This window comes from Mustela nigripes, chromosome 14 (assembly GCF_022355385.1).
Source record: "Mustela nigripes isolate SB6536 chromosome 14, MUSNIG.SB6536, whole genome shotgun sequence".
In the NCBI taxonomy this organism is placed as follows: domain Eukaryota; kingdom Metazoa; phylum Chordata; class Mammalia; order Carnivora; family Mustelidae; genus Mustela; species Mustela nigripes.
In genome coordinates this window covers 26,569,922-26,595,930 of record NC_081570.1, presented here as the reverse complement: position 1 = coordinate 26,595,930, position 26,009 = coordinate 26,569,922, and the positions used below count along the sequence as shown (strand labels likewise).

Genomic DNA, 26,009 nt, shown 5'->3' with positions numbered 1-26,009 from the left:
CCATCTCATACCAGTCAGAATGGCTAAAATCAACAAGTCAAGAAACAGATGTTGGTGATGCAAAGAAAGGAACCCTCCCACACTGTTGGTGGGAATGCAAGCTGGTGCAGCCACTAGGAAAACAGTATGGAGGTTCCTCAAAAAGTTGAAAATAGAGCTACCCTATGACCAAGCAATCAGACTACTGGGTATTTACCCTAAAGGTACAAATGTGGGCACCTGGGTGGCTCAGTGGGTTGGGCCTCTGCCTTCGGCTCAGGTCATGATCTCAGAGTCCTGGGATCGAGTCCCGCATCGGGCTCCCTGCTCAGCGGGGAGCCTGCTTCCCTCTCTCTCTCTCTGCTTGCCTCTCTGCCTACTTGTGATCTTGATCTCTCTCTCTGTCAAATAGATAAATAAAATTTAAAAAATAAATAAATAAATAAAGGTACAAATGTAGTGATCTGAAGGGGCATGTGCCCCGAATGTTTATAGCAGCAATGTCTACAACAGCCAAACTATGGAAAGAACCTAGATGTCCATCAACAGCTAAATAGATAAAGAAGATGTGGTGCATATATATACAATCGAATATTGTACAGCCATCAAAAGAAACAAAATCTTGTCATTTGCAAGGATGTGGATGGAACTAGAGGATATTACACTAAGCAAAATAAGTCAATCAGAGAAACACAATTATCGTATGCTCTCTCTGATATAAGGAGTTTGAGAGGCAGGGCAGGGGTTGTGGAGCATAGGGAGGCAAAAATGAAACGAGATGGGATCAGGAGGGAGACACACCATAAGAGACTCTTAATCTCAGGAAACAAAGTGAGGGTTGCTGTGGGGTGGGGAGGGAGGGATAGGGTGGCTGGGTAATGGAACTGGGGAGGGTATATGCTATGGTGAGTGTTATGAATTGTTTAAGACTGATGATTTACAGACCTGTACCCCTGAAGCAAATAATACATATGTTAATTAAAATTTCATAATTAATTAAAAGGAAAATAAGTAATATAGGTTAAAAAAATAAATAAAAATAATAATATAAATAAATAAATAAAAATGATATAGCTTAAAAAAAAAAAAGTAAAGAAAGAAAGAGAAGACCCTAGGTAGCTCAGTAGGTTAAGCATCTGCCTGCAGTTCAGGTCATGATCCAGGGTCATGGGATCAACCCCTGTGTCAGGCTCCTTGCTTAGCAGGGATTCTGCTTCTCCCTCTCTCTTTGCCCATCTCCCCTGCTCATGCTCTCTTCTCATGCTCCCTCTCTGTCTCTCTCTCTCAAAGAAACAAAATCTTAAAAAAAAAAAAAAAAGAAAGAAAGAAAGAAAAAGAAATGTATTATTAAAGATACACACTTACCAATAAATGGTGTTGGGAAAAGTGGACAACTACACGTAAAACAATTAAACTGGACCACTATCTTATACCATATTCAAGATGCATTAAAGACTTGAATGCATGACCCACAACCAGGAACTCACTAGAAGAAAAACAGACAATAAGCTCTTTGACATAAGTCTTAGCAGTATTTTTTTTTTTTTTTTTGATCAGTCTCCTCAGGTAGGGGCAACAAAAGCTAAAATAAATGGATATACATCAAACTAAAAAGTTTTTGCAAAGCGAAGGAAACCAACAAAATGAAAAGGCAACCTACCCAATGGGAGAAGATATTTGCAAATTATACGTCTGATAAAGGGTTAATATCTAAAATATATATAGGTCTTACACAACCTAATATGAAAAAAGAAAAAATTAAAAAGGAAGAAGACATGAATAGACATTTTTTGAAAGAACACATACAGATGGGCAACAAGCACATGAAAACATGGTCAATACCACCAATCATCATGGAAATGCAAATCAAAAACCACAATATATCACCTCATATCTATCAGATTTGTTATTACCAAAATACAGAAAATAACAAGTGTTGGCAAAAACACAGAGAAAAAGGAACACTTGTACACAGTCAGAAGAAAAGTAAGTAAGAGGGAAAAAAAAGAAACATAAATTGATACAGCCATACAAAAGTATGCAGACCCTTACAAAAATACAAATTCAGGGGCACCTGGGTAGCTCAGCGGGTTAAGCCTCTGCCTTCAGCTCAGGTGATGATCTCAGGGTCCTGGGATCAAGCACCACACTGGGCTCTGCTAAGCGGGGAGCCTACTTCCCCCTCTCTCTCTGCCTACTTGTGATCTCTCTCTCTCTGTCAAATAAATAAATAAAATCTTTTAAAAAAAATTTTTTAAATACAAATTCAAAAGAATACATACACCCCTATGTTTATTGCAGCAGCATTATTTACAATAGCCAAATTATGGAGGCAACCTTAGTATCCATCAACAGATGAACGAACGGATAAAGAAGATGTGGTGTATATATATAAACTGGAATATTACTGAGCCATAATAAAGAATGAAATCTTGCCATTTGCAACAACATAAATGGATCTACAGAGTATAACGCTAAACAAAATAAGCTAGTCAGAGAAAGACAAATACCATATGATTTCACAGATAAAAACAAATGAAAAAAAAGGGGTGGGGGAGAAGCCAAAAAATAGACTTAACTACAGAGAACAAACGGATGGTTACCAGAAGGGACATGGGTGGGGGATGGGAGAAGTAGGTAAATGGGATTGAGAGTACACTTAATCTTGATAAATAATGGATAATATATGGAATTGTTGAGTCACTACAATGTATACCTGAAGTGAATATAACACTGTACATTACACTGGAATTAAAATTAAAATTAAAATTAAAGTATGGAGGTTCCTCAAAAAATTCACAGTAGAAATACCATATAATTAAGCAATTCTACTTCTGGGTATTTACCCACAGAAAATTAGAACACAACTCCAAAGAAATATGCCCGCCTATATTCACTGCAGCATTATTTACAATAGCCAAGACAGGGAAGCAACCTCATGTCCATCGAAAGATGAATGGATAGAGATTTGGGTGGGCATGTGAATACATTAAATATACACACATATATATACACTGGAATATCACACAGCCATAAAAAGAATGATATCATGGGATGCCAGTGCGGCTCAGTCAGCTAAGGGTATGACTCTTGATTTCAGCTCAGGTCATGATCTCAGGGTCAGGAGACTGAGCCCTACACTGGGCTCTGCACTCAGCATGGAGTCCGCTTGAGATTCTTTATCCCTCACTCTCCCCACTCTCAGGCTCTCTCTCTCTCTCTCTCCAAAATAAAATAAAATAAAATATAAAGTCTTTAATCCACCCCACTCAAAAAAGAATGAAATCTTGTCATTTGTGGTAACATGGATGGACCTACAGGGTATTACAGTAAGTGAATTAAGTCAAACAGAAAAAAAAGACAAATACTATATGATGTGGAATCTAAAAATCAAAACAAAACAAAACAGAAACAGCCTCACAGATATAGGAAACTACTGGTTACCAGAGTGGGGAGAGGCTGGAGTGTGGACAAAATACCTGCAGGGGATTAGAGGTGTAAACTTCTAGGGTTTAAAAAAAAAAAATTCACAGAATGTACCACTTGAGTGTTAAACTTACACTATGTATTTTTATGGAAATAATCTGTTTAGATAGCTATAAAAACCTAATAAAAAGAAGAAATCAAAGTCTAAATTTATCACCAAATTCACAGTATAGATTTTTAGTCACTGCTGTGAAAACAGCTTCAAACAAAACCAGATTCAATTGTGAAAAGTTATCACCTTAAAATGACTTCTTTCATGACTTCTTTTTGTAACAGCTAAGAAGAAACATAAGCTATCTAGACTTTAAATAGAAAAAGTCATTTGGAGTAAGTGGATAATGTCTCCCTTTCAATGTGAATGTACAGAATGCTATATTTATCCTTACACATGAACTTATGAAGGAGGAAATGTATGTTCCCATGATTCTGTATAAGTTTGGAACAATTAAACTAAACTTGTCACCAAGTTTAATACTCCAACATAATGCATAAATTTGTTTTAAGTTTGGAAAACCAGAAACATTTATAATAAAATCTATGATGAAAAAAATAAAAATTTAAAAGTCTATGTTACTCAAGGCAAGTATTTTCAGTGTTTCCTAAAATCTACAGCAAGTATGAACTTGTAAATTACAAAATTTACAACAAATAAAGGCTTTCTTCAATTATTTAAGGTGAAAATAAAAACCTCATAACCCTGACTTCAATCAAGAGGTAAACCTGCCAGAAACCAGAAAAACAAATATCAATCCAAAGAAATCCCCAAAATCATAAACGTTGACAAAAAAATTGAAGAACCAACTGATATCTAGCTTCAAAATATTTCTTTTTTTAAAAGATTTTATTTATTTATTTGACAGACAGAGATCACAAGTAGGCAGAGAGGCAGGCCAAGAGAGAGGAGGATGCAGGCTCCCCGCTGAGCAGAGAGCCAGATGCGGGGCTCGATCCCAGGACCCTGAGATCATGACCTGAGCCGAAGGCAGAGGCTTTAACCCACTGAGCCACCCAGGCGCCCCCCAAAATATTTATGAAATAAAGACAGAAAGCAAAGATAACTCTGCCTGTAAAGATCTGTAACCATATAAGAAACTTTTAAAAAAGAAGAAAACCCGAGAAATAGTTGTTCCTTAGGGGTCCCATCGTCCTTTCAGGAGTTACCAAAGTGAAAATTATTTTTGCCATAATACTAACACATTATTTGTATTTTTACGTGTTGACATTTGCACTAAGGTGCAAAATGAATTCTGGCCCCTTAGGCAGTGACATCAAACAATACTGGTAGTCACTATATTCATCACTGCCCAATAATGACTGTCCTGGATATATATTAAGAGAAAATACAATTTAAATATTTTAAATTTCTTAGAAGAGTGTGTCTTGTAGAAGTAACTAGAAATCAAAAAGTACTTCTATTTAAAGAATACCTTAAAGGCAAGCCCAGTGTAATTAAAATATTTATTCCCTTGGAGATATCCCATTAACTTTTTTGATCATGGAAGACAATACCAAAATCTAAACTCTGTGTTTTTTCCCCAAACTACAATTAATATAAGATCGTATGTAGCTGTACTTTAGTATAACATTTAATACATTACACAAGATAATAAAGGCAGAAGCCAGAGAGCTCAAACGTAAAATGCCATTAAAAAATAGGGACAACCTGGGCGTGTCTGGGTGGCTCAGTCAGTCAAGTGTTCGATTCTTTTTTTTTTTTTTTTAAAAGATTTTATTTATTTATATGACAGAGAGAAATCACAAGCAGGCAGAGAGAGAGAGGAGGAAGCAGGCTCCCCGCTGAGCAGAGAGCCCGATGCGGGACTCGATCCCAGGACCCTGAGATCATGACCTGAGCCGAAGGCAGCGGCTTAACCCACTGAGCCACCCAGGCGCCCCAAGTGTTCGATTCTTCATTTTGGAGTAAGTCATGATCTCAGGGTTGTGACACTGAGCCCCATGTCAGGCTCTGTGCTGTATGTGGACCCTGCTTATATTTCTTGCTCTTCTGCTCTCTTGGCCCCTCCTTTCTCACTCTCTTTAATAGGACACTCTTTAATGGTGGCACTCAGCTGACTCAGTCTGTAACGCATAACACTCTTGACCTCAGGGTTTTGAGTTTCAAATCCCACACTGGGTATAGAAATTACTTGAAAAAATAAAAGCTTAAAAAAACTGTCACAAAAAAATAATTTCTAACTAAATTTTCGTAGTTCTCAGTTTTCAACATAATTTATAGTGTCATGTTACATTAACTCCAGATTATCTAACAGACCAACATATAGGAAACCAATTAAAAATATATATATTTAACAAACAGGAAAACTCAGCATGCCTGGATCATTCACTTTATACAAGAGTTATTCATCTTTTTTTTTTTTTTTAAAGATTTTATTTATTTGACAGAGAGAGGGACAGTGGGAGAGACACAATCAGGAGGAGTGGAAGAGGGAGAAAGAGGCTACACCCATGCGATCAGGGAGCCCAATGTGGGGCTCGATCCCAGGACACTGGGATCGTGACCTAAGCCACCCAGACACCCCTAGAGTTATTCATCTTTTTGAACGAATATTTTGCTAAATACATACATGCTATCTCTTTCTAAAGGACAGAAAAAGGCATAATACATATAAATTAGTTATGAGCAAACTAGTAAATTGCTTTCCTAGGTATAGAAACGAGATACACTCAAAATACGTTATCTCTAAACTCTTAACTGAAATGAATGCAAATGCTATTTTAGAATTATTTAAAATCAGTTGCTCATTTTCTTAAAGGATCCACATAGACCTGAAACCTATCCCTTGAAACCAAGAACAGACCAATTATACACATCTAAATTGCACATGTGTGTATTACTTTGATAAGCAGAAAATACAATTTTAAGCCTTAATAAATTATATGTACATTTAATAGATAACATATACTTTTAATATGAACATTTTAAAAAGGAATAGCAACAAGTGATAATATAGTAAAAGTTTTTTATCTTAACACACACTTAATCTTTTTTAAAGATATTTTAAGATTTTTAAAAAATTTTTTTAGATCTTTAAATTGATTTTTTAAGATTAATGTTTTTAGATTAGATTTTTTAAAGATTTTTTAAAGATTTTTTAAGATTTTTTTAAAGATTATTTTTTAAAGATTTTTTATTTATTTGAGAGAGAGAGAAAGAGAAAGCATGAGCAGGAGGGAGGGCTGAAGGGAGAAGCAGATTCCCCATGGAGTGGTGAGCCCGATGTGCAACTCAATCCCAGGACTCTAGGATCATGACTTGAGCCCAAAGCAGACATTTAAACAACTGAGCCCAGATGCCCCAACACACATCTTTACAAATCTCTTAACCTCTAGAATTGTTCCTGTGCCTTTACAACACAGGATGGACATCTGTTGCCACATTATTTTCAACAACGAAATAATAGAAAAAAGTCCCTCCAGAGAAATGATTAAGTGATTTATTAAGACACATTATACTATGAATTCTATGCAGACTTTACAAAGAATAAGGTAGAAAGTTCTGGAGATGGTGGTGATCTTTGCATAACAATATGAATATACTTAATGCCTCTGAACTATAAACCTAATTAATAATGATTAAAACGGGAGGACCTGGGTGGCTAAGTGGATTCAAGCCTCTGCCTTTGGCTCAGGTCATGATACAAGGGTCCTGGGATTAGGCCCGCATCATCAGGCTCTTTGCTCAGCAGGGAGCCTGCTTCTTCCCCTCTCTCTGCCTGCTTCTCTGCCTACTTGTGATCTCTGTGTATCAAATAAATAAATAAATAAAATTTTAAAATAATGATTAAAATGGCAGATGCTGAGACACCATGGGTGGCCCAGTCAGTTAAGCACCTGACTCTCAATACCAGCTCAGGTCATGATCTCAAATTCAGCATATTCAAGCTAAGCAAATCCCAAATACGATAAATCTAAAGATATCCAAAGCAAGAAACTCTGAATGAAACTGCTAAAAACTAAAGACAAAGAAAAAATCTTTAAAACAGCCAGACAAAAATGGCATATTACTTATCATTGCAGATTTCTCTCAGATCTCTTGAATGCCAACACTTTTTTTTTTTTTAGGATTTTATTTATTTATCTATCTATCTATCTATCTATCTGAGTGAGGCAGAATTTGCGAGAGCATGTGCAAGCTGGGCAAGGAGCACCGGGAGAGGAATAAGCAGAATTCACAAAGAGGGCACAGCCCAACACAAGGCTCAATCCCATGAGCCTGAGATCATGACCTGAGCCAAAATCAAGAACCAGACGCCCAACAAACTGAGCCACCCAGGCACCCCAGAAGGAGACACTTTTAAAGTGCTAGAAAAAAATGTCAACCCACACAGCTACATACAATAAAAATACCCTTGAGAAATAAAGGTGAAATCAAGATATTCTCTAATGAAGAAAACAAGAAGCATTCACTGTCTGCAAGCCTCCTCTAAAAGAACTTTAAGAAAGGTTTTTTATGGAAAAGTAAAATATAAGAAAATTTAGATTATTAGAAATAAAGAACTGGTAACAATTGAAGTAAGTATTACTTATAAAATACAAGCCATTCTTATACCCCTTATTTTACATGTTGACAACTAAATGTAAAAATAACATTACATGATAGAGATTTGTTATACATCTGGAAATAACAATAACAACAAGGGAAAGGGTAATACAACCTATACAGTGGGATCCAAATTTCTTAAAAGGAAGCTGGTCTCAAAATGCTAAAAATACCATATGCATCGATTTATGATATTCTAAAAAAAAAAACCTACAGTGACAGAAAATAAAATTGTGATTGCCAGGAGTTAAGAGGAAATGGAGAACATGACAACAAGGGATAACATGTAGGAATTTCTTGGAACAACAGAATTGTTATTATCCTATTTGTTGTGGTGCTTACAGAAGTCTATACTTATGTTTAAAATTTATACAACTATACACCAAACATGAAAAAAAGAATTTTAAGGGCATACGTTCATCTCTAAAATAAAATACATACATGCATGCAAGATAAATGTGCCATAATTATAAATACACTAAATAGTGATATTACAAGAGATTTTTATCTTTACACTTTTAAAAAATCTTTCAAATCATCTACAATGACGGTTGTCTATAGAATAAAAAGAAAATATTCAAAAATAACCACAATATACTTAATTAAGCTAAAACTGTGCCACTTCAAAAGAGTTCTCTAATAGTACTATTTGGAAATGAGTAAATGAGAATACTACAGAGTATTCTGAGATCTCCAAGTGTAAAGTTAACCATAATAGCAGGCAGCTAAAATCCCCATCTCCAACTCTCTATCACAACCAATCTCTCTCAAAACTTACTAACAAATACAGTTGACCCTTAAATATCATGGAGTTTGGGGCATGGACCCCACCCCTAGTCAAAAATCCACATATGGGGTACCTCGGTGGATCAGTTTGTTAAGCATCTAATTCCTGGTTTTAGCTTGTGTCATTATCTCATAGGTTGTGGGATGGAGCCTTACGTGGGGCTCCTTGCTCAGTGGGGAGTCTGTCTGAAAGAGTCTCTTCTTCTGCCCAACCCCTATACACTCTCTCTCTCTAAAAACAGATAAACCTTAAAACACACACACACACACACAACTTTTGACTCACCCAAAACTTAAGTACCAATAGCTGACTGTACTGCAAGCCCTACAGAAAACATTAACAGTCCATTAATACATATTTTGTATAGGTATTATATACTATATTCTTACAGTGAAGTAAGCTAGATAAAAGAAAACATTATTAAGAAAATGAGAAAGAAGAATTACATTTACAATATTATACTGTATGTACGGTATTTATCAGATAAAATCTGAGTATAGGGCACCTGAGTGCCTCAGTCGGTTAAATGACTCACGTCATGATCCCAGGGTCTTGGGATCAAGTCCGCATCAGGTTCCCCACTTCATGGGTATCTGCTTCTCCCTCTGCCCCTCACCCCAACTCAGGCACTGGCATTCACTCTCTCTCTCCCAAAACTAAATCAATAAAATCTTTTTAAAAAATTAAAAGGAAATCTTAGTGTAAGTGGACCCATGAAGTTCAAACCCATGCTGTTCAAAGGTCATCTTTGAGATTCTGAAAAGATGGAAGAGTAAGGAAGCACCAGGATTCTGTCTCCCCACCTAGACAACAATTACACAGGCATAATCTGTCTGACGTAACTGCTTCTGGAACTCTAGAGTCCACTGAAAATTTGCAACTTCCAGGGGAGCCTGGGTGGCTCAGTGGGTTAAGCCTCTGCCTTCGGCTCAGGTCATGATCTCTGGGTCCTGAGATCGAGCCCCGCATCGGGCTCTCTGCTCAGCATCAGGCTTCCTGCTCAGCGGAGAGCCTGCTTCCCTCCCCCGCCACCTGCCTCTCTGCCTACTTGTGATCTCTGTCTGCCAAATAAATAAATAAAATCTTAAAAAAAAAAAAAAAAAGGTTTGCAACTTCCAGCAGGTAGGTTTGGAAGGAAACTCTGGGGTCAATTTCAGCTTTTAGAAGGGTAGCATCTACCTATCCTCAATCTCCAACTACAGGGCAGGCAGGTGAACATACCTTCCAGAAGCAGCTTATGAGAGCTAGGGTGGGAAAAAATGACCACGTCCTCCAAATATTGGGCATCTGTGCCCTAATTCCTCATCGCTGCTTCCAATCACAGAAATGAAGCGAAAGAGGCATACGGCCATTCTTGTTGCACCAATCCCCCATAACTACAGGTCTCTTCCCTTCTGCTCAGTACCCTACTCCTCCCTTCCTTTTTTTTCTTTTGTCCCCTTTGAAAGCCAAACATTAAAAAGAGTACGACATTCAAAAGCAACTGCACATATAGAAGAAATAAGAAACTTACCACCCGTATCTAGGGAAAAGCAATGACTGAGAAAAGAGCTGAGAAGAACTTAAACTAACACCTCAGGTTGTTTGTAACCACAAAGACAGTCTACAACAATCAAAAAAAACAAAATATTTTTTAAAATTCTGAAGAAGGGGAGATTCTCATTTTCAGAACTACCATATTCCTAGACTGAAATGTCCAGTTTCAACAACAGCAAAAATCACAAATAAGAGGAAAACACAGCCCATACAAAGGAAAAATATAAACTAACAGGAAATGTTCCTGAAAAAGACCTGATGATAGGCCTACTAAACAAAGACATCAGAATAACTGTCTTAAAAATGCTCAAAGAGGGACGCCTAGGTGGCTCAGTTGGTTAAGCAGCTGCCTTCAGCTCAGGTCATGATCCCAGTGTCCTGGGATCGAGTCCCACATCGGGCTCCTTGCTCCACAGGGAGCCTGCTTCTCCCTCTGACTCTGCCTGCCACTCTGTCTGCCTGTGCTCGCTCTCGCGCTCTCTGACAAATAAATAAATAAAATCTTTTTAAAAAATAAATAAATAAATAAATAAATAAAATTTTTAAAAAAATGCTCAAAGAAGGGGCGACGGGGTGGCTCAGTGGGTTAATGCCTCTGCCTTCAGCTCAGGTCATGATCCCAGGGTCCTGGGATCGAGCCCCACATCAGGCTCTCTGCTCAGCCAGGAGCCTGCTTCCTCCTCTCGCTGCTTGCCTCTCTGCTTACTTGTGATCTCTCTCTGTCAAATAAGTAAATAAAATCTTTTAAAAAAAAGATGCTCAAAGAAGTAAAGGAAGGGGTGCCTGGGTGGCTCAGCCGTTAAGCATCTGACTTCTCTCAGGTTGTGATCCCAGGGTCCTGGGATCGAGCCCCATGTCAGGCTCCCTGCTCAGTGGGAAGCATGATTCTCCCTCTCCCACTCACCTGCTTCTGTTCCCTCTCTTTCTGTGTCTGTCTCTGTCAAATAAATAAATAAAATCTTAAAAATAAATAAAGGAAAATATAGAGAAAGTCAAGAAAACAATGTATAAAACACAGCAGAGGGGCATCTGAGTGGCTCAGTCAGTTAAGCATTTGACTTTGGCTCAGGTCATGATCTGGAGTCCTGGAATCAAACCCCATGTTGGGAGACTGAGCAGGGAGCCTGCTTCTCCCTCTCCCTCTACCACTCTCCCTGCTTGTGTGTACTCTCTCTCTGTCAAGTGGATAAAATAAAATGTAAATTCTTTACACTCTGATGCAAAAGATGTAATATAGATTTTTAAAATAATACTAATAAAGCAAAGTAGAAATATCAATAAACTAAAAAACCTATAAGGAAACCAAACAAATTCTGGTGATGAAAAGTACAGTAAATGAAATGAAAAACTCACTAGCGAGATTTAAAGACAGATAAGAGCAGGCAGAAGAAATAATCAGCAAACATGAAGACAGGACAATGAAAATTACCAAGTTTAAGAAACAAAAAGAAAAATGACAGAACAAAATGAACAGAGTTATGTACCTAAGGGACACCAACAAGCAGACTAACATACACACCATGGAGTCCCAGAAGGAGAAGAGAGAGAGAGAGAGAAAGGGGCAGGGAGAATATTTTGAAAAATAATAAACTGGAAACTTAAAGACATTGATTAACTCATTAAATTGACTGAAGACATGAATATAAATATCCACAAAGCTCAACAAGTCTCTCATAAGACAAATTCGAAGAAATTATATAGAGACACTTTGAAGAGCTGCAAAGAATCTTGAAAGTAGCAAGGAAACAATGATTCACATACAATGGATCCTCAAAAAGTATATGTGCAGGTTTCTCATCAGAAATGTTGGAAGACAGAACCCAGTGAGTTAATATATTCAAAGTGCTAAAAGAAGAAATAGTCAGGGGCACCTGCGTGGCTTAGTCTGTTAAGTGTCTGCCTTCGGCTCTGGTCATGATCCCAAAGTCCTGGGAACGAGCCCCATATCAGGCTCCCTGCTTCACCCTCTCTCCATCCCTACCCCCTGCTTGTGCTCACCCTCACTCTTGCTATCGCTCTCTCTCTCTAAAATAAATAAATAAAATCTTAAAAAAATAAAAGAAGAAGAAGAAGAAAACAGTCAAACAAGATTCCTATGTCTGGCAAAACTGTCCCTCAAAAGTTAGGGAGAAATTAAGACATTCTCAGATAAACAAGAATGCTCAAGGGTGTCCAGCAGTGTGAAATGAAAAGACAGTAAACAGTAATTCAAAGCCACATGAGGAAATGAGGATCTCAATAAAGGTAAATTCACGGCAATTATAAAACTGTACTGGGACACCAGTGTGGCTCAGTTGGTTAAGCGTCTACCTACAGCTCAGATCATGATCTCAGGCTCCTTGCTCAGTGGGGAGTCTGCCTCTCGCTCTGCCACTTCCCCTGCCTTTTCCCCCACCTCTGGTTCTTATGCTCTGTAATAAATGAAAGCTTTCCAAAAAAATAAAAAAATAGGAGCGCCTGGGTGGCTCAGTGGGCTGAGCCTCTGCCTTCAGCTCAGGTCATGATCTCAGGGTCCTGGGATCGAGTCCTGCATCGGGCTCTCTGCTCAGCAGGGAGCCTGCTTCCCTTCCTCTCTCTCTCTGCCTGCCTCTCTGCCTACTTGTGATCTCTCTGTCAAATAAATAAATAAAAATCTTTTTTAAATAAATAAATAAAAAGCTCTTATTATTCTAACTTTGTTTTGTTATTCCAAATGTTGTTTTCTACAGGATTTAAGACACTAATGCAATTTTTAAAACGCCTACCTCCTGTTTTGGGGCATACAATGTATAAAGATTTAAGTCTGTAATATCATAACCAAAGAGATGGGGGTTGGAGTTATAAAAAAGCAGGTACTCCGTTATTGACATTAAGCTGGTATAAATTCAATTTAGTGTTCTAACTTTTGGATGTTAAATGCAATCCCCAGGGTAACCACAAAGAATACAGCTCTAGAATATACAGAATAATATATATATTATATATAATATTATATATTATATAATAATATATAATTGAATATTATTATTCAATAATAATAATTAAACGAGAAAAGAGTTTAAATATTTCACTACAAAAAATATTAACACAGAAAAGTAATACACAGGGCGCCTGCGTGGCTCAGTTGGTTGAGCAACTGCCTTCGGCTCAGGTCATGATCTGGGACTTCCAGGACTGAGTCCCACATCGGGCTCCCAGCTCCTTGGGGAGTCTGCTTCTCCCTCTGACCCTCTCTCTCATGCTCTCTCTCACTCATTCTCCCTCAAATAAATAAATAAAATCTTAAAAAAAAAAAAAGTAGGGGCGCCTGGGTGGCTCAGTGGGTTAAGGCCTCTGCCTTCTGCTCAGGTCATGATCCCGGGGTCTGGGATCGAGCCCCACATCGGGTTGTCTGCTCGCCAGGGAGCCTGCCTCCTCTCTCTCTGTCTGCTTCTCTGCCCACTTGTGAACTCTGTCTGTCAAATAAATAAATAAAATCCTTAAAAAAAAAAAAGTAATACACAAAATAAGGAACAAAAAAGCTATAAAACACATAAAAAGTAATTAGCAAAATGACAGAAGTCTCTACCTTATCAGTATTTACTTTAAATGTCTTAAACTCCCCAATCAAAAAACAGAGCAGCAGAATTAATAAAAAGATACAATTCAGGGATGCCCAGGCGGCTCAGATGGTTAAGCATCTGCCTTCAGCTCAATCTCAGGGTCCTGGGATGGTGTCTCATATCGGGTTCCTGCTTAGTAGGGAGCCTGCTTCTCTCTCTCTGCCTCCTGCTCTCTCTGTTTGTGCTCACTCTCTGACAACTAAATAAATAAAATCTTAAATATATATATAGATAGATAGATATAGATATGATATATATATATGCTGTCTTCAAGAGAATGACTTTATTTTTTTTTTTTAGAGTTTTATTTATTTGTTTGACTAAGATCACAAGTAGGCAGAGAGGCAGGCAGAGAATGAGAGGGAAGCAGGCTCCCCGCTAAGCAGAGAGCCCAATGTGGGGCTCTCTCATATTGGGCCCTCTGCTCACCAGGGAGCCTGCTTCCCCCTCTCTCTCTGCCTGTCTCTCTGCCTACTTGTGATCTCTGTCAAATAAACAAATAAAATCCTTAAAAAAATAAAAATAAAAAATAAAGATAGACAGGATGAAAGTAAAAGACAGGGTAAGATATTCCATGCAAAGAGTAACCAAAAGAGAGCAGGAGTGGCTACACTAACATTGTACAAAACAGCCTGAATCTAAAAGGTTGCAAGTGACATACATGAATACAACAGTCTGATAGAGTAAGATATAGCAAATATAAACATTTATGTACCTAATGACAAACTATCAAAATATATTAAGCTAAAACTGGCAAAATTTACAGCAGAAATAGTTCTACAATAATTATTAGATACTTCAATACCCCACTCTCAATACTGAATAGAACCACCATACAGGAGATAGATAAGAAAATGAAGAATTTAACAACACAATAAACCAACTAGACCTAACAAACATATACAAAATACTCTACCCAACGATATCAGCATATACATTCCTTTCAAGTGCACATGGGGTATTTTCCAGGACAGACCGTTTGTTAGTTGTTAGGTCACGGACTGGGGTGCCTTGGTGGCACAGTCGGTTACACGTCCAACTCTTAGTTTGAGCACAGGTCATAATCTCAGGGTCATGGGATTCAGCCCTAAATTGGGCTCTGTGCTCAGTAAGGAATCTGCTCCAGATTCGCTCTCCGCATCCCACTCATGCTCACTCCCTCCCCCCCCTCTCTAAAATAAATATTTAAAAAGAAAAAAAAGTCTCAGTCTTAAAAACACAGATACCATACAAAATATCCTCTCCAACCACAAAATGATGAATTTAAAAATCAGTAATAGAAGTAAAATGGGGGGCAACTGGGTGTGTCAGTCATTAAGCACCTGCCTTCAGCTTAGGTCATGATCCCAGGGTCCTGGGATTAAACCCCACATCAAGCTCCCTACTTCTCCCTCTCCCACTCCCCTTGCTTGTGTTCCCTCTCTTGCTTCATCTCTATCAAATATATAAATAAAGTATTTAAAAATAAATAAATAGAGAAGTAAAATACGAAAATTCACAAATTCATACAACACACTCTTAAGCAAGCAAAGAACCAAAAAAGAAATCACAAAGGAAATTAGAAAATACTTTAGACAACTGAAAGCAAAAATACAACATAACATAACTTATGGGATGCAGCAAAAGCAATGCTAAGGGAAAAATTTATAGTTATAAACTCGTACCTATCATAAATAAAAAAGACTGGAACAGAAATTATAAAAATAGAGAACAGAAAAAGAACAAAGAAAAAATAATAGAACCAAAAGCTGATATTTTGAAATATCAACAAAACTGATAAAACTTTAGCTAGAGAGACTAAGAAAAAAGAAGAAAACACTCAAATTACTAAAATTAAAAAATGAAAGTGGAGACATTACTGGTTCTACAGAAATCTATAACAGAGTACTATGAATAATTTTACACCACCAAATTGGATAACCTAAATGAAATAGACAATTTCCTAGAAACACAAAATCTACCAAAACTTAATTATGAAGAAAGAGGGGCTCCTGGGTGGCTGAGTCACTTAAGCATCTGATTTCGGCTCAAGTCATGATCTCAGGGTTGTGGGATCAAGCCCCTCATGGGGCTCTGCGTTCAGCAGGGATTCTGCCTGTCCCTCTCCCTCTCTCCCCCTCCCCGTGCTCATGCTCGCTCTCATTCTCTCTCAAAAAGATAAAAACTTAAATAAATAAAAAGATAATGAAGAAATAGAAATCCCAAATAGACCTATAACTAGTAAGAAGACTGAATCAGTAAACAAAACTCTGTGAAAAAGAAAAGTCCTAGACTTGATAGCGTCACCAGAGCTAAAAAACATTTAAAGAAAATGACCCATTTTTCTCAAACTTATACCCCATGATCAAACAGAATTTATTCTTAGAATGCAAGGATGGTTCAACACACGAAAATGAATCAACACAATACACATTAACAGAATGAAGGAGAAAGAAAATACATGACTGTCTCACAACTGATACAGAAAAAGCATGTGACAAAATATAACACCTTTTTTCATGATAAAAACACTAACATCATACAACATGGATGCAACTTGAGGATATTATACTAAACGAAATAGAGACAGAAAGTACAATAGTAGTGGCCAAAGATTGGGGGTAGGTGATAATATGGGTTATCGTTTAATGGGCATAGTGTTTAATTTTATAAGAAAAGGGTAGGTGATAATATGGATTATCGTTTAATGGGCATAGTGTTTAATTTTATAAGAAAAGTGTTGTTACACAACATTACAAAAATGTTATCACTAAACTATACACTTAAAATGGGTAAAACAGTAAGTTTATGTGTTTTCTACATCTATTTTGTTTTTTTAAAGGCAAAATAAAGGGTTTTTCAGCTGTACATTCTTCAGATAGAGGAATTCTTCATCAACAAACCAGCCCAGAAAGAAATATTAAAGGTGTATTTGTTGGGGCCGGGCGGAGGATAACATATGGAAATTAGGGTCTACCCAAAAGAATGAAGGTACTAGAAATGTAAATACCTGAATGTACCAATTATAAATATATTGCCTCCAACTCCAAATCTACTTCTCTCTACTCTGCTTTGCAATAATGAAGCTGGTACCTGTAAACATTTCTTCTCTGCCTGCTGACAAAAATGTTAACCTTTGTCAGCAGATGGCATTGGAGGAACACTCCAGACAGAAGTGGATACTCTTCCCTTTAGTGTGTTCTAACCTGCTAGTTCCAGTGGAGGACAGTGGTATGCAAAACACACAATGGCCCTCTCCCCAGGCACCAACTTCCCATCAAGTCTCAGTGACACATATACAACCCTACAGGTAGTTTCCCAGAAAATTCTGTCAGCACCCCTGACAGCAGCTGCCCAGCAAGTTTCAGCAACACTCCAAAAGGCCAGACACTTCCCAGAAAAGTGTTCCAGCTGGCTTCTTAGCCAGGTTCAGAAAAAGACTGCCTAGTGACTCTGTTCTCAGCACCCCAAAAGGGGGTTTCCTGCTTGACAGCAAAAATCCGCACACGTCCAACTTCTCCATCATCCAGCGTAACACAACCTCTCCAACATGATCTGAATCTCTAGCCCTGAAAGTAGAAAATGGAGCATCTTCCAAATTTGTTCTATCCCTGCTACTGGGCCTCAGCCCCAGAGGCAGTGACTGCTCCCCCTACCTGCTATTGTGCACACTTTAAAGTTCTCTTTCCCCCTTAGGGTTAATTCTCTGCTACAGGTTAATAATTCTTTTTTTTTAAAGATTTTTTTTTTTTAATTTATTTGACAGGCAGAGATCACAAGTAGGCAAAGAGGCAGGCAGAGAGAGAGAGGGAAGCAGGCTCCCTGCCCAACAGAGAGCCCAATGCAGGGCTCGATTCCAGGATCCTGGAATCATGACCCAAGCTAAAGTCAGAGGCTTTAATCCACTGAGCCACCCAGGCACCCCTGTAATTCTTTATACTAAACTTTCCCTGTTCAAATTACGGTGTGGTTTCTGACCTCTGACTGACATAGAACTGATGATACTGGTAGTGGTCACAGAAAACAGACCTACAAAGATGAGATATGGAAACTGGCTTGGTTGTGCCCTCTGGCTTACACAGGAAATAGGATGCTAGCAATCCTTGGCATGCAGTGGCATCGCAATTCATCAAGCTATCAACAGTGGTTGATTGTGATGCAGTACCAAATGAAGTAAGTGCCTTGGGACCCCAAGTGGCTGTTGTACTTGACTGTTAAGGCAACAGTGATAACTACAAGGTCTGTTACATGAGATGTATTCTCTGTGTGCTCTTGAACAAGCACACAGAAAAATAAGTTCAAGTCCATTAACTATCAGATTTAATCACAGTCTGAAAAACACCATGTTCATGCAGTATTAAAAAAATCTCCAAAAAAATCTCTTCATTCTTATAACCACAGGTTGACACTGCTGAAAATCAAATGCAAAATTTTCAATTTCAAACCTGGCACTAACCTACCCTTTTGTATCTAAAGAGACACTTTCCTTTGCTTCAAAGTCCTGTGATCATATGTTCAGCAAATGACTTGAAGGAGGAAGCTCATTCTCAAGACCAACTACAATCAACCCTGCGGACACTAGACCCAAAAGTAGGTTCAAATCTCAGCATGTTATAGAGGAACAGGGACACACAGGACCAAGAGAAAACAGCTTACACACTAAAAAAAAAATGCCCAAATTGTGTTAATATATAAAGGAGAAAACCTGGGTCTGAAAATAGATGCTGATACGGGTATTAGACCAAGGGGGTTAGAATCCATTAATATGAGTGAGCTTCTACAGATTCTGAAGTTGATGTGATAACTTGTGCAGTTGAAGTTGGCTTGTTGACTGAAACATACTCAACAATACTGCTATAATCAGTAAGGAAATGCAAATCAAAATTATTCTAACACTGACAATGAATATTTAATAAGGTTAAGATATTGAAGTTTTACCAGCATTACGTGGAAGAAGAAATCCAAAGGCTTAGGGAGACAGGAATACTGAAGTGGATTTATCCTCTGCTATCTATACACTTGCTACCCAACTGCATTCCATGAGAAGGCCCAGAAGACACTGTAATTAGTGAGGTAAGTACCACATATTAGAAAGCTATGTGACTGCTCTTTTTAAGTCGGTTATGACTGCAGGGAATGTCACCACTGAGATGGGCTCCCTGATTTCACTGAGGGTGATGGGATCCCAAAGTAGCAGAGGCCAAGTGGCAACACTTAACTCCAAAGATAAGGGCAGCAGGGACGTACCGGTAATCAGAATGCTTTGGCCCGCAGGGATCTTTGGCAGTGGCTAATTGATCACGATGTTCCTAGGAATGAAATAGATGGGCAGTTTAATCTAGACAGAAAATGTCTAAATCTGGTGGCCCAAAACTGACTTGAATCATCACAGTAAAAGTCAGACATCTGCCCAGTTTCCAGACCTGGGTCAATTCACAGACCCATAGCCTCTTGTGATCAAGGATAAACTGAGTCCACCTGAAGGAGGGCTCTGTACCATTACCACAAGTACATACCATAAATCTTTCTCCAAAACTTCCCAAAGGGACTACAGCCATAAGGTAGAACAGTGGTTTTCAAGCACGGGCATTTTGCTCCCCAGATCTAGAAAATGTGGCGATATCTGAAGGCATTTTTGGTTATCACAACTGGAACTGTACTGACATCTAGAGGGTAGATGCCAGGGATGCTGTGAAACATCCAACAATGTATATTACAGTTACTACAACAGCTTAAAAGCCCCTCCATATTTAGATGATCTCATCTCCTACTACTATCACCTAGCTTCAGCTATCTTTGCTGTTCATAAAATATACACAGCATTCACCTGCATCATAACATTTACCCTTATTGTTCCCTCTACCTGTAATTTTCCTACTCTTAGAGATACTAACATAGCTGGCTTTTTCATTTCCTTCCGATTTTTGCTTAAATGCCCCTATTTAAAATGGCAATGCCCCTTCCACCATAGCACAGTATATTCTTTTTCTGTTTTATGTTTCTCTACAGTAGTGTTCCATTTAAAATGCTCTATATTCATTATTTGATTAAACAGGTCTCTCTTCCATCAACAGAACATAAACTCTGTAAGAAATGTTCTCCATTTTATTAATTACTGTATCCTCAGTTCCTACAATGGTTCCTTGTACATAACAGACACTCATTTTTTGAATGGAAGCATGAATGTGACTGGATGGAAATTAGGAATGTGAAGCCCTAAGGAATTCTAAGATGACTCCTTAAGTGGTTATCTGCTTTTATCTGCCCAGTACCCCCATTCTTCCATAAAGTCAATTCTGATCATCAGATATTTCAAATAGTTTTGCTATTTAAAAATGTGACATTTTCAATGTAAGCAAATCTACTGTTCTTTTGAATTATCTTTTTTTGGTTCATGCTCAAAATGGTATTCCCTGTATCAAGATGTTTGTTGTATTTACCCGTATTTCCTTTGGGCAACTGTTTTTTGTTTTTTTGTTCTTGGTTTTGAAGATTTTACTTATTTGAGAGAAAGAGAGAGCACAGCAGGGGGAGCAGCAGGCAGAGGGAGAGGGAAGCAGGCTCCCCACTGAGGAGGAAGGCTGATGTGGGCTTGTTTCCAGGACACTGGGATCATAACTCAAGCTGAAGGCAGTCACCCAGGCACTCCATTCTTTGGTGAATAGTTTCATTTTCTTACATCTATATATTCAATCCCTATAAATTTGTTTTGGTATCTGGAGGAAAAGATCTAACTTTATTTTTTGCCCAAATGACCAGCAAACTGTCCAAACACAATTTGTAAAGAATAACTTTTATAACTATATTCTTATATACAGCCATGAATCTCTTTATTTGTAATAATTTAGTATAGCAGCATTATATTCAAGATTCTGTATAACAAAGTACCCACCATTCCCCTACTCCTCTACTCTCCCATTATTCTTCTAATTCAAAACTGTACTAGCTAGCTATCTTTCACATAGTTATAATTCCTAATGAACTTCATCAATTTTCTCAAAGTCTACCATCCTCACCATCAAAAAGAAAAAGAAAAAGAAAATCCTATTGGGTTACTGATGAATATAATATTAATCTTATGGGACATATATTTTTATTATATTGGACTTTCCCATCCAGGAATAAGGTGTATCACTTTTTTTTTTTCAAGAGCCAACAAAGCATAATGGTTACAGACTCTTTGGAGTTTGGACTCACATGGCCTGAGTGGGTTCCAATCCCATTATTCTTTATTCTAGCACCTATGTAACTTCGACAAGGCACTTTACCTCTCTGTTGTCCTCAGGCATTAACACTATATTATAAGGTCATTTTCTGGACTGAGTTAAAACATGTACTTAAAACAATCCTCATAAAGATTAGTTGTTGTTGTAACTATTATTATTAATTACCTTGTCCTTAGGCAAACTCTTGTCAAGTCTCATATATTTCAGGTTTATCCCAAGAATTCAGTTTTTTATTACTTTGTGAATCAATCTTTATTTTCCAACTACTTACAAAGTCATTAAATTTTATAGGATTTTTAAAAATATTTTAATATTATAACTAGACATTTTACTATTCCCATTATAATCCTAGTATATTTTTCTTCTTTTCCTCCAGATTGCTTTCATTTTTGAATTTTTACTTCTTAGCCCTAAAATATTTTCTACTGATACTCTTGAGATTTCCAGACAAATAAATGTATCACCAGAAAATAATCATAATTTTGTTCTCCAGCCTTCCAAGATTGATACCTCTTGTTTCTTTTCCTCATCTAACTATACTACTCTATAACTTCCAGAAGAGTAATAAATAACTGTGGTAATAGCAGGCATCCTTCCTAAATTTCAATGGCTACTGGATTCCAACATGTTTATTATGTGAAAGACCCTCTATCCTTAGCTTTATAAAGAGACTTTATTAATAGAACATGAATACTAAATATATCAAAGTCCTTATTAGCACCTTTATATAATAAGATCTTTTCTATTTTGGCAAATATTGTTAAAACATGAAAATGGGCTGTTACTCAATGGTACAAAGAATAATTATAAACTTGGGCTGTTCTCTGACATTAATTCCCATTTTCATTAAAGATTTTATTTATTTGAGGAGCACCTGGGTGGCTCAGTGGGTTAAAGCCTCTGCCAGGTCATGATCCCAGGGTCCTGGAATCGAGCCCCACATCGGGCTCTCTGCTCGGCAGGGAGCCTGCTTCCTCCTCTCTCTCTGCCTGCCTCTCTGCCTACTTGTGATCTCTGTCTGCCTACTTGTGATCTCTGTCTGTCGAATAAATGAATAAATATACAAAATCTTTTAAAAAAATTTATTTATTTGACAGAGAGAGAGAGATCACAAGTAGGCAGAGAGGCAGGCAGAGAGAGGGGGAAGCAGGCTCCCTGCCAAACAGAGAGCCCAATGTAGGGCTCGATAACAGGACCCTGAGATCATGACCCGAACTGAAGGAAGAGGTTTAACCAACCCACTGAGCCACCCAGGCGCCCAATTCCCATTTTAAAAAAAAAAAATTTATTTATTTATTTGACAGACAGTGAGAGAGGGAACATAAGCAGGGAGAGTGGGAGAAGGAGAAGCAGGCCTCCCACTTAGCAGGGAGCCTGATACAGGGCTTGATCCCAGAACCCTGGGATCATGACCTAAGCCAACAGGAAGACGCTCAACGACTGAGACACCCAGGTGCCCCTGTCATTTCTTTTTTTTTTTCTTTAAGATTTTTATTTATTTATTTGACAGACAGAGATCACAAGCAGGCAGGGAGGCAGGCAGAGAGAGAGGAAGAAGCAGGCTCTCAATGGATCAGAGAGCCCGATGTGGGGCTCAATCCCAGGACCCTGGGATCATAACCTGAGCCGAAGGCAGAGGCTTTAACCCACTGAGCCACCCAGGCGCCCCTTTTACTATGATTATTGAGGGGTAACTGACATACAGTTACATTCTCAACAGTTTGTAACTGAAATCAGCTCCAACTTGTTTAACCCCAAAATTACTTACAAGTTCTAAAATTTCCAAATGGCTGGACTGCTTTAATTGACTTTATTCACTTCAGCTTTATTGCATTATGATCAAAGAATGCAGTCTCTAAATTTTAAGGTTTTAAAATCTGCATTTTTTTTTCTAGAAGTATGAATTATGTACCAACTATGATTAAATTCTATAAATGTTCCATGAAAATGTAAAAGATGGTCATGTTTCTCTAGAAGTGTACCAAATTCAAATGAACTTCAGTTCCTCTAAACTGTTAAAACTATGGTTTTATATCTGCCAATACAAGATTTTTTGACACATAATGATTTGTGGCAGTTACAGCCTCAGTGTAAAAATTATAGCTCCTACAAACAAAGTCAGAAATTTCTGACTTTAAAAAGTTACTTTTCGGGGCACCTGGGTGGCTCAGTGGGTAAAGCCACTGCCTTCGGCTCAGGTCATTATCTCAGGGTCCTGGGATCGAGTCCCGCGTTGGGCTCTCTGCTCGGCAGGGAGCTTGCTTCTTCCCCTCTCTCTCTGCCTACCTCTCTGCCCACTTGTGATCTCTGTCAAATAAATAAATAAAATCTTTAAAAAAAAAGTTAATTTTTAACAAATTAAAAAGTTAATTACTTTTGCCATGAATAGCTTTGTTTTCGTATTAAAATTATCATTTTTGGGACGCCTGGGTGGCTCAGTTGGTTGGGCAGCTGCCTTCGGCTCAGGTCATGATCCTAGTGTCCTGGGATTGAGTCCCACATCGGGCTCCTTGCTCAGCAGAAAGCCTGCTTCTCCCTCTGCCTCTGCCTGCCATTCTGTCTGCCTGTGCTCGATCTCTCTTCCTCTCTCTGACAAATAAATAAAATCTAAAAAAAAAAAAATTAAAAAAAGAAATTATCATTTTTGCTGCACTTGCAAATTTGACACATTGGCCTCCTTTTATTTTTAACTTTTATTAGTTTCATTTCATTTTAGATTTCTAAGTAAGTAGAGATGATATTCAACATGAGAATCTTTGTCATTTAACCTTTTTAAATGGTTTCCAAATGAATCCAATTATGAACATGAAAAATACTTAAGAGGACACAGACTCCTACACTGGGTAGAAATTTCAAAGAACCCTTCTAAATCTAAAATTTAAGATGATACAACTTTAAAAAGTGGTTAAGTGTCAGGGTCTCTAAATACCATTTCCCACTAAAAGGAACCAGACCTCCTGGGGAAAATGGCGTACTTCAGGTCTGGAATAGGAATTATACACATGAGACTGATTCATTCTGCACCAGAAAACAAGAAGTTATCAAAGACTACTGGGGAGTCATGGCAAAATGACTCCAGAGCTAACCTAAAGAGGCTTTTACCCACCAAACATGGCATAATAGACTAACATACAATAAATATACAAATCTATTTATAATGATTTGTCATTATAAATCATTTATTCCCCTTACTCCAAAAAACAACCCTCAATGGTTATTTATGGAGGCTGCTAAGTCTTCAATTCATTCTTAAAAATGACAAAAGAATCAAGCATTTATCTTGTCTTTATCTCGTCTTTTTTGTCTTGTGTTTGTCATATATTAACATATTCAAGGTAATAAAGAAACCAAATGTTTGTTGATAAGGGAAAGTGCTCTACAAAATAATCATAACTAACAGACATGGGAGAAATAAAAGATCAAGAAACCATCATTTTATAATTCCTTAAAAAAAAAGACTGAACCAAGAAATAATTATCAGGGTGGCTGGCTGGTTCACCAGGTGAAGCATGCAACTCTTGATCTCAGGGTTGTGGGTTCAAGCCCCACATTGGACTTAGAGGTTACTTAAGGAATATAATCTTTTTTTTTTTTAAGATTTTAGTTATTTGGGCGCCTGGGTGGCTCAGTGGGTTGGGCCGCTGCCTTCGGCTCAGGTCATGATCTCAGTGTCCTGGGATCGAGTCCCGCATCGGGATCTCTGCTCAGCAGGGAGCCTGCTTCCCTCTCTCTCTCTCTGCCTGCCTATCTGTCTACTGTGAACTCTCTCTGTCAAATAAATAAATAAAATCTTAAAAAAAAAAAAAAAGATTTTAGTTATTTATTTGACAGACAGAGATCACAAGTAGGCAGAGAGTCAGGCAGAGAGAGAGGGGGAAGCAGGCTCCCCAACGAGCAGAGAGCCCAATGAGGGGCTCGATCCCAGGACCCTGAGATCATAACCTGAGCCAAAGGCAGCAGCTTAATCCACTGAGCCACCCAGGCGCCCCAGGAATATAATCTTTAAAAAAAGAGAAGGGTGCCTGGGTGGCTCAGTGGGTTAAGGCCTCTGCCTTTGGCTCAGGTCAAGATCCCAGGGTCCTGGGATGGAGCCCCACATCCAGCTCTCTGCTCAGAAGAGAGCCTGCTTCCCCCCTTCTCTCTCTGCCTGCCTCTCTGCCTGCTTGTGATCTCGGTCTGTCAAATAAATAAATAAATATCTTTAAAAGTAAATAAATAAATAAATAAAATTTTTTGAAAGGAAATAACTATCAATGAAAGCTAAAACCATTCAGGTCAAAAACTGAAGGGGAGGGAATAACTCCCTCCCCTGACTCAGGTCTGACTCTTGGTTTCTGCTCAGGTCCTGATCTCAGGAATGAAATGGTACCCCACATCATCCTTCATGCTTACCATGGAGTCTGCTTAAGATTCTCTTTCAGGGGCGCCTGGGTGGCTCAGTGGGTTAAGCCTCTGCCTTCACCTCAGGTCATAATCCCAGCATCCTGGAATCAAGTCCCACATTGGGCTCTCTGCTCAGCAGGGAACCTGCTTCTCCCTCTCCCTCTGTTGTTCCCCCTCCTTGTGCTCTATTTAAAATAAATAAATAAAATCTTAAAAAAAAAAAAAAAGATTCTCTCCCTCTTCCCCCTCCCCCGCTCACTTGCACTCTTGCACACTCTATCTGCCTCTCTGAAATAAATAAATAAATCTTTAAAAAAAAAAAAAAACTGAAGAGGAACTTTTAAATATATGGATTAAGCTTTCATCACCTGAACAAGGACAAACGTGATAGTTCCACAAGTGGCATCATGGGAAGAACACAGCACCCCCTATGGAGAATTCCTTAAAAAAAAAAAAACAATTTGAACCTGAATCTAATCACACTTCTACAA

At 38.2% G+C, this 26,009-nt stretch overlaps 1 protein-coding gene across 7 annotated transcripts in view; it reads right to left on the bottom strand.

The window, feature by feature from the left end:
- ZMYM4 (zinc finger MYM-type containing 4) overlaps positions 1 to 26,009 on the bottom strand; it is a 154,183-nt gene that overhangs the window by 103,878 nt on the left and 24,296 nt on the right. For 2 of the 7 annotated variants that reach the window (XM_059377225.1, XM_059377227.1), the window contains exon 2: positions 19,157 to 19,218. The exons of the other annotated variants lie outside the window; for them this stretch is intronic. The gene's annotated coding sequence lies outside the window, so the exon portion shown is untranslated. The remainder of the gene's footprint in view (positions 1 to 19,156; positions 19,219 to 26,009) is intronic. 7 annotated transcript variants of the gene reach the window in all.